This window comes from Morus notabilis, unplaced genomic scaffold (genome assembly GCF_000414095.1).
Source record: "Morus notabilis unplaced genomic scaffold, ASM41409v2 Scaffold214, whole genome shotgun sequence".
NCBI lineage: Eukaryota > Viridiplantae > Streptophyta > Magnoliopsida > Rosales > Moraceae > Morus > Morus notabilis.
Window position 1 is genome coordinate 1 of NW_010363935.1, and position 10,485 is coordinate 10,485.

A 10,485-nucleotide genomic window follows, 5' to 3' on the forward strand; every position below is an offset into this window, starting at 1 on the left:
AAGTTAAAGTTTAAGTTACAGTGGCGGCCTCATTGGAGGGTCGTCACAGGCTGTAGGAGTTCAAAGCCGAGCGGAGGCCTAGAAACGATGGCCACGGCGGCCAGAATGACGGTCGACGCCGAGACGAGAACCAACGCTCGGAGGACCGAGAACCCATCGGCGTCATACGAACTGTCCTCGGCGGCCCCTATATAGGAGGAGACTCAAGGAGATCTTAGAAGGACTACGCCCACAAGGCTATAGGGGTTTACCAGGAAAGGTTCTGGAGTGTCTCCGCCATAAAAACACCAAGATTCAGCAGCACCGACGTAGCGTTTAATGAGGACGATGCCAGCAGAATTCACTTCCCCCACAACGACACGCTAGTGGTAGAAGCCATGATTGGGAACCATACTGTGTGCCGGATCCTAGTGGACAATGGGAGCTCGGTAGACCTCCTATACTCCGACTGCCTAGAAAAGATGGGGATTCCAAAGGAGCAGCTGGAAAAGACCTCCAGACCGTTGTACGGCTTTACAGGGGACTCCGTCATCCCCTAGGGGACTATCCGGCTGCCCATAACCGCAGGGGAGAAACCTCGACAAGCCACCACAATGGCTAATTTTGTGGTAATAAAGGGGGGCTCCCAGTACAATGCCGTGATTGGAAGACCAACCCTCCAGACGCTGAGGGCAATCACCTTAATTTACCACCAAAAAGTCAAGTTTCCTACCCCAAATGGCGTGGGAAAAATGAAGAGCAACCAGTACAAGGCAAGGGTTGCATACTCCAATGCCCTGCGCGGATATGACCAGCCAGGAAGGCAGGAGGCCAGGATGGTTTATCACAGCACCGTCGAAGACATAGATCCCAGGATCCAGGAGGAGGTCACATGGTCTTAACCCGTCGAGGAGTTGGTAAAGGTCCAAGTCGACGAGGGCGAACCAACCAAGATACTAAAAGTAGGCTCAGACCTAACTCCATCACTTATGGTTGAGGTCGAGGGCTTCCTCAAGAAAAATCTAGATGTCTTCGCCTGGAATCATGTTGACATGGAGGGGATCGACTCAGAGGTCATGTGCCATTCTCTAAACATTGACTCCTCATATCCCCCCAAGCGCCAGAAGCGTCGACCTATGAACCTAGAGAGGTACGAGGCACTAAAAGAGGAGGTCGACAAATTGATTAACAATAGGTTCATCAGGGAGGCCCATTACCCGCGATGGGTTTCAAATCCCGTGTTGGTGGTCAAGCCTAACGGGAGTTGGAGAACATGCGTCGATTTCAGCGACCTCAACAAAGCCTTCCCAAAGGATGGTTTTTCACTCTCTCGGATAGACCAGATGGTCGACGTCACAGCAGGACATGAGATGCTGAGTTTTATGGATGCCTACTATGGGTACAACCAGATCCCCATGCACCCAGCCGACAAGGAGCACACATCCTTCATAACTAACAGGGGCCTCTACTGCTATAAGGTAATGCCTTTTGGCCTAAAGAATGCGGGGGCTACCTACCAAAGGCTCGTAAATAAGATGTTCACTCAACATCACAGAAAATCAATGGAGGTCTACGTCGACGATATGCTAGTAAAAAGTGCCAGGGCCACCCAACACATCGACCATTTGGGTGAAATGTTTGGTATACTGAGAAAATACCACATGAAACTGAACCCCCGAAAATGCGCCTTTGGAGTTGGATCAGGGAAATTCCTTGGTTTCATGGTCAGTAACCGGGGAATAAAAGCTAACCCTGAAAAGATTAAAGCCATGCAGGATATACGGTCCCCAACTAAACCGAAAGAGGTGCAGAGATTGACAGGGTCGCCACTCTAAACAGATTTATATCAAAGGCGACGGATAAGTGTGTCCCCTTCTTCGATGCCTTGAAAGGAAGTAGGCGCTTTGAATGGACACCACAATGTGAAGAGGCCTTCTAGAAGTTGAAGGAGCACTTGGGCAAGCCCCCAATCCTATCAAAGCACATCCCCGACGAAGAGCTTAGCCTATACCTCTCCGTGTCTCAACACGCCGTAAGCTCCGTGCTAATAAGAGAAGAAGAAAAGGTCCAGCTGCCAATCTACTATGTGAGCAAAAGACTCTTCGACGCCGAGTCAAGATATACCGAAATGGAATGCTTGGCCCTCGCCTTGATGGTAGCCTCGAGGAAGCTTCGACATTATTTTCAATCTCACACAATACGGGTTCTCACAAATCACCCGTTAAGACAGGCGCTGCAAAAGCCTGAAACTTCTGGTCGACTTCTCAAATGGTCGGTGGAGTTAAGCCAATTTGATATTAGGTATGTACCAAGAGCAGCGATCAAGGGCCAAGCGCTGGCCGACTTTCTGGCTTAATTCTCCCATAGACCGGCTCCCACCACACCAAAAGAAGTTGAGATGACAGAATGGAAGCTCTACATGGATAGAGCGTCGAGCGATAACGGGTCAGAAGTCGGCGTCTTGTTGATTAGCCTAGAAGGTCACAAGATTACCTCGGCGGTTCGATTTAAATTTAAGGCGTCGAATAACGAGGCAGAATACGAGGCGCTAATTGCAGGGCTGCGATTGGCCAGTCACCTGAAAATTGAAAGGCTCAGCATCTTCAGCGACTCCCAATTGATCGTCGGGCAAGTGAAAGAAGAATACCAAGCGCGCGGCAAAAAAATGGGTGCGTACTTGAGGAAGGTAAAGGAAGAACTCGTCAAGTTCAAAAACTACGAGATACTTCAGATACCACGAGCCGAAAACACCAACGCCAACTCTCTAGCAAAGCTAGCATCTTCAAAAGACTCCGACGCACTGGGGGTCGTTCCTATTGAAGAACTAGAGCGGCAGACGAAACTCTAATCATCCACATAGGCGAAAGTTGGATGACGCCACTCGTCCAGTACCTGATGGATGCAAAACTACCAAACAATAAATATGAGGCCAGACGGATCAGGTATAGAGCCGCCATATACTTATTGTGCGACAGTTTACTTTACCGACGAGGCTATTTGACACCTTTACAGTGATGCCTGGACAATAATGAAGCCCAGAAGGTCCTCTAGGAAATCCACGAAGGAGTCTGCGGTAATCATACATGGGGGCAGTCTTTAGCTCTTAAGATTTTGAGGTAAGGGTACTACTGGCCCACGCTTAAAAAGGACGCATACCAATACGCTCGGCGTTGCAACAAGTGCCAAAGATATGCCGCAATTCCTAGAGCACCCCCAGAAAACCTAACCTCCATTCTCAGTCCATGGCCCTTCGCCAAATGGGGAGTCGACTTAATCAGGCCGTTACACCTTGCACCCAGAGGCTTTAATTTTGCCATCGTCGCAGTAGACTACTATACAAAGTGGGCAGAGGCAAAGGCTCTGACTACAACCACGAAAGCAGCTTGCACTAATTTCATGTGGAGCAACGTTGTGTGCAGGTTCGGGGTCCCCCACTCAATAGTGTCTGACAATGGGAAACAGTTCGATAATGCCTCAACACGAAGATTCTGCGACAGCTTGGGCATTCAAAAGGATTTCTCGGCGCCGATACACCCACAATCTAATGGGCAAGTCGAAGCAGTCAATAAAATATTAAAGTATACCCTGAACAAGAAGCTCGACGATCTAAAGAGAAAATGGGCCGAGGAACTCCCCAAGGTCTTGTGGGCATACAGAACGACGAGCTGAAGTACAACGGGCGAAACGCCCTTCTCCATGGCGTATGGCGTCGAGGCAGTACTGCCCATAGAAATTGAGACGCCGACTCTAAGAACTGTAGCCTACAATGACGACGGTAATACATAAGGCATGAATGGAGAACTCGACCTATTATAAGAAAAAAGACTCAACTCCCAGTTACGCCTCGCCGCCTACCAACAGAGGGCAGCACGATATTACAACAAAAAAGTCAAACAACGAAGGTTCATCCCAAGAGACCTAGTATTAAAAAGGGTAACACATAGTACAAAACCCAAAAATACTGGTCCTCTGGGCCCAACTTGGGAAGGACCCTACCGAATAAGAGAAGTGTTGCGTCCTGGCACCTACATTTTGGAAAGCCTCTCCAGTAAGAAGATTTAGCATCCATGGAATGCAGAACAGCGAAAGTTGTACTACCAATAATGTATGTAGTTTTTTTCAACGCATCTTAGTTACATTTTTGACAATTTAAATAAATTGTGAGTTTATAGAAATATTGTCCAAAAGTAAGAAGAATTCACCCCTCGAATAAACTTGTCTGCTTAAAAAATCAAGGTATATTAAACAGACAATGGGGGGCAGTAAGGGATCTACGGATCACCGAAGAAAAACTTAGAAAATTTTACGAAATTTTCTAAGGCGACGACCCCAAGGGGCAAAAGCTAACGCCGACTCTTCTAAGGAGGAGAGGCGAGGAAAAACTTAGAAAATTTTATGAAATTTTCTAAGGCGACGACCCCACGGGGCAAAAGCTAACGCCGACTCTTCCAAGGAGGAGAGGCGAGGAAAAACTTAGGAAATTTTATGAAATTTTCTAAGGTGACGGGCCCAATGGCCAAAAGCTAAAGCCAACTCTTCCAAGGAGGGGCAAGGGAAGCAATGAACGCAATTATGTAAAAATCCCAAATATTATATATAAAAAAAAATATGTCCCACATTACACAAAAATCTATAAAAAAAGGAAAGCTTTAGGCCTCACCGCCGGCCACCAAGTTCTCGCCGTCACCAGGCGGGGAAAGATTGTCATCGTCAGCAGGAGGAGGATGAGCAATATAAAGGAAGCTCAAATCCCACTCAGGATGCTCTTGTTTTATCAGATCGACGATTTGCTGACCAGCGGAGTGAAAATTCTTGGTGCGAATGTCGATGAGCTCCGGATAAGCCTTGAACTCCTCAATGATCTCTACACGCTTGGCGTCAAACATTGCTGCGGCCTCAGCTTTGGCTTCCTTCTTCCCCTCAGCTTTTCCTTCAGCAAAGCACCTCTTCACCGCCTCGGTAGCCTCAACTGACTTCTTATCAAAAATTTATGGCCGCTTTGTAAAATCTGCAACTGCAGTAGTTAAGTTGGTCAACTCCTTCTGAAGGTCTAACATCTTGGCCAATTCACCTTCCAAACTCCTCAATTGGCCCATGGCCACATCCCTCTCCTCGACGACAGCCGAGCACTTATTCTTGGCATCGTCAAGAAGAGAGTTAGGCTTGGCTTCCACGTTGTCCATCTTCTTATCATGTTCTTCAACCTTGACTAAATCAATAAGGTTGAGAATGGCAAGGACTAGGCCCTAAAAAATTAAAGGTCAGAAAATAAGGATACAAGGGACGAAATCAACAAAAAAAAAGAGGCAGCTCGATCGAGGCTTACATAGATCTGGAAGAAAATCTGATTACGCTGACGGTCAACCAGAGAATATTGGGCGACGGTAATCCAGTGCGGCTCGAGAAAAGACTCATATAGAGCCTGGAAGACGACAGAGAAACGAGGGGAAAGTTTCAGCATAGCCCCAATCTCGGCATCAGAAATATCCGAGACTTGGAAGTTGGAGTCCATGATTTTTGCCCCCGGGATAAGCACGCGTTCCCTCGGCGCTGGAGGAGCATTAGCAACATCAGGAATTGGGACCGTCGGCGTCCAAGTTTTGGTCACCGGCACCTTCTCTTTGCGCCTCCTTTTCAGCGCAGGAACCTCCTCCTCCAACGCCGAAGGGGCCCTTATGATTTTCTTTTTTCTTGGCGCCTGGGAAGAAGAGTTGGCTTTCTCCTTTCCCTTGGATGGAGGCTGTTGGCTTGGCTGAGGTGGCTGATTACCGGGAAGCTGAATCCTTAAAGACGCCATTTCTGTGCAAACGACGAGATAAAAATATAGTCGACGTTTGGATAGACTATGCCAGAATAGGAAAGGCGGCGAGCCAGGGGTTTACCTTCGTCGCTTAGGTGAAAAAACTCACGAACGGCGTTAAGATTAGTGGGGTCGGGAAAATTAAGAATCAACCCAGTATGTCGAAGGTTGGCCTCGGTCAAGAGGGTGTCAATGTGTTGATCGCTCGACGAATACGAAAAGGCCTCCTCAACCCTCGCCAACCTATTTCCAGTAAGCTTCGGTCGATCATGGCTAACTGCAGATAAAAGAACTGTCTGCGTTCAAAAAAAAAGAGGGGAAGGAGAGAAATAGAGGGAGAAGAGAAGTTACAACTCTCACCTATATTCCCAAATGACGCTTGCACCTTCCTTCGGCGGGACAAGCGGTCGTCGGGATGGAAGTTAAAAGGCCCTTGTATCATAAAAAACATGGGTTTCCACCCATACGACGACGAGGGTATACCCAGTATTAGCTTGCCAAATCTGGGCTGAGATCTCCCATGCCCACTCAAAAAGTACCACCCTTCGCACTTTGCGACGTGGCATAACCTTCACAAAAACCTAAACTCGTCCAGCGGTAGATCTGTATCAAACCGCTGGCTCCACAAAATCCAGGCACTAGCGAAGCAATACCAAAAATTCGGCGCCAACTGAGCAGGGGAGATGCTATAGAAATGGCAATAGTCCTTTACAAAGGGGTGGACTGGTAAGATCATCCCCGCCGTGACAGCCCTGGTATAATCAGGGAGGTATCCGGTCGGAGGCATGCTAGTCCTAAAATGCATATCTGGAAGGAGGTATTCGAACCATCTCCCATCAATGCAGCCTTTTTTGACAGCTCGGATGATATCTTTGTTCCGGACCCTCGACGCCACAACATCGACCATAAAGAACGGCCTGTCCGGGCCTCCGCTTGTAGCAGCCAGGGGGGCGTCCACCAGTGAAGCGGTGACCCCACATACGTTGCCACCTGTGAAAGGCCTCCTACTAACGTCTTCGTCAATCATTCGGCAGACGCTGTCATAATTATCATTACAGTCGTCGCTTGGGCCGGCCACATGTTCCTCAACTTCCTGCAATAGTGAGTCGCAGTCCGACGAGGAAGATGACCATGAAATCTCCGTCACAGAAGGGAATTTTGGTTGTACAACAGACGGTTCCTCTCGACGGGTGTTTTTCGAGGCCATTGTTCTTATAATAAAAAAGACAAGGAGCTACGTCAAAATCCTAAGTCTAGAGGAAGGAAAAAACGACGACCATTCTAAGCGACGACCATTCTAGACAACGATTGCTGAAATACCTCAACATAACGTCGACCATTCATATAAAAATGGTAATGACGAACGCTCGTGACAACCAAGGTTCATCAAAACCCAGAAGCCAGAGACTCACATTCAACTAGAAATCAGAAAAAAAAAAAAAAAAAAAAAAAAAAAAAAAAAAAAAAAAAAATGACCATTCTAAGTAATGACCATTCTAGACAACGACTGCTGAAATACCTCAACATAACGTCAACCATTCATATAAAAATGGTAACGATGAACGCTCATGACAACCAAGGTTCATTAGAACCCAGAAGCCAAAGACTCGCATTCAACTAGAAATCAGAAAAAACTATCCTACGTGGGTCGAATAAAGCATAGTAAGTTACTGTCCTCTACATTTCGCATATCAACACATACGCATGGTTCACTGGGAAAGCCAGTAAAATCATCCAGCAACGTAAATAAGCAACAATTAAAGCTTACCGATGAGTCAGAGTCTAGACGGAGTTTGGAAACCAAGTAGCTTCATGATGCACCGAAGGAAGCAGGAAGCGGGGAACGCAAGTCAGAGATTCGCGAGGAGAAATTCAGGCAGAGTAACGGCAGTTCTAAAAATTTTGGGAAAGAATGGCTTCGGTTTGAAGAATATTTAAAGGAAAACAGGCCCTCGACCCCTGACCGTCAGATGAGGCTCATGGAAATCCAACGGCAGGGGCAGTTTTCCCAGATTGAACGACAGCAAAACGAAGGCGAGAAGATGAAGGGATGCGATCCAATGGCTCATATTCATCTTTTCGAAATAAAGCCTTACGTCAGCATGGGAAGCAACCGACGCGACGGTTGCGCTCCTCGAGGAAATCTAAAGCATTCAGACCATCATTGCAGATTAAGGCTCGGGATCAGTTTCCCACACCCGAAGCATGAAGGTACGATCGAACCTAAGCTCGAGGCTGTCTAAAAGAAACCCTCAACCTGGGGGGCAGCTGTTGTGTGGGAAAATGTGGATGATGCATGGAAAAATAACAGTGTGACACGTGGCCTTACTTTCCCTCAAAATGCAACAACTCGGTGGGGATTCCCTTTCTTTCTACTGCAAGGGAAGCCCAACCTTCGACGCCGACTCCTCATGACGACGACATGTCGTACCGTCGACCTTACGGCAGCTTTGGGAAGAAATTAATTGGCAAGAAAGACAACTAGGCTGAGCAAATAGAGACGGCGAGAGGAATGCCCGAAGAGGGAAAAGCCTGACATCGCAAGTTGCGTGTGGAAATGGGAGATGTCTGCAGTACAGGCATTAAATGTAAACCCTTAAACTGCCCTACGGGGGACAGAAAAGGGTTACAGGTACGCACAGAGCCGTAATGGGAGACTAATTGACTGAGTGAACAGTTCGCAAAAGTGATTAGTGGGCTACGGTCTGGGCCTAGAAAGGCAGACCACTTGAGTACTTTTCTGCCTACAAAGAAAACCCACCCGACGAAGGAAGCTCGGCTATAAAAGGGGAGAAGTCTCATACAGGAAGGAGGTTGGTTTTTCCTGAGAGAAAAGAACGAGAGAGCAATCGTTAGTGTAAATTGTAACGATCCCAAACGAAATAGAAAACTACAGTGGATGTAGCTCTTCATTTATAAGAGTGAACCACTATAAATTTTGTGTGTTTTTCTACTTCAAGTATTTTTTCTCATATTGTTCACTACACAAAAAATACCACAAACACTTCACTGCATATATTGAGTATACAATCAATATTAAGCCGGTAATCCAACGGGATACCTAGTAGTGACCCGGCTTATTTCTGTTGACGAGTTTTTACCGTCAACAAATATGAACACAATTACACAAAGATTAAAGTTCAACACAAAGATTGCAACTTTATGATAGTGAAATAAAACTAAAATTTTGAAAAGTTAAACTATTTGTGAACAATATAGGGTACGTTCAGTAGCGTTGGAATTTTTTATTTTATTATTATTATTTGTGTTTCCAAACAAAAAAGAGAAAATCGTATTTGAAAAAGTGTTCAGTGGTTATGTTTTTAGTTTTTATTTTTTTAATCTGTTATCAAAATTTTAAAAATTTTAAAAACAAAAAATAGTGATAATTATCAAATTGATTACAACTTTATACATGATAATAATCATTATATCTAATTAATATGATTTCACCTTCAGATGATAGTTTGAATCTCAGTTTACTTCCTACGTCAAGAAAACAAGGTCACGAGGGAAGAAATCAAACTAAAACGACAAGTCTTCAAACACAAACATCACTTGAAGAAAGAGCCAAGAAAGAGCCTATATACTATTTATCAATCATTAGCCGGAAAAAAAAAATCAAGAGACTGATTGCAAACACGAAAAAATAGGGGGAAATCGTGCAAATTAAGTACCTTTTCGTGGTTTTCTTCTCAACGCGGAAACTACTTTCTCAGAAAACGGCACGTAATTTCCATAACATCAAATGTCGTTTTTATTTCAACACACGTTACAAACATGTCACCATATGGTGTTTCCATTAAAAAACGACATATCCTTTTTTTTGAATCAAACGACGCATCATTTTAAGTATGTTGATTTTCAGTTTTCATCCAAGTAAATGATATCAATTTCAATTCTGCCCTTGACAATGACAGTAGTATTAATACATTAATATCCGTTTTCATGCACAGTAAATACATCGAGTTCGATTTCTGGTCTTGAAAACCATATGTAGTATTTTGTGTAATAGACAAAAGACAAGCTATTATTTTTAAGTCTCTTTAAAACACGTCCTATAAACTACATGTCCAGAAAATGACATGTAGAATTTCTGACGTGTAAAACAAGATTTTGTTTTTTCAGACAACAAACAAACCAATGTCAGACTTTCCTTATCTTGGTAACGAAGTGCCTTTTTCACGCGGTTCCTTAAGTGTCGTTTTTACATTCCAACAACCTTAACCGCATGTCTTCTAATAATGACAAGTCGTTTCTGTAATATATAAAACGACATGTCATCTTTTTCAAAGGAAAACAACAAATCTTCTTGCCATCAATGGACAAAATGACATGTCCTCCGCTACTTGTCCTAGGACCTTGAGTGCCTTTGAGGCTTACCTTCAATTCGGTGGAAAACCATAAAATAGACCTAATACCACACTCTAGTTATTAGCACTTTTAGAGAAAATTGTTTTAACTTACCGTTAGAGTACATTAGTCTAAACTTTAGCCATTTATTCTTGATTAATACTCCTTTTAACTGATATAATATTTGATTAAAAAAATATTAATCAAGAGTAAGAAGTAAAAATTCATACTCATGCATTTTAAAAATAGTATTTGTCTCATTTTCTTCCACTTTTATGGTGTAAATTAGGCTAAGTACTGGTTTTTAGAATGAGAAAAGAGGACAAATACCCTTATAGAGTTGAGCGTATGAG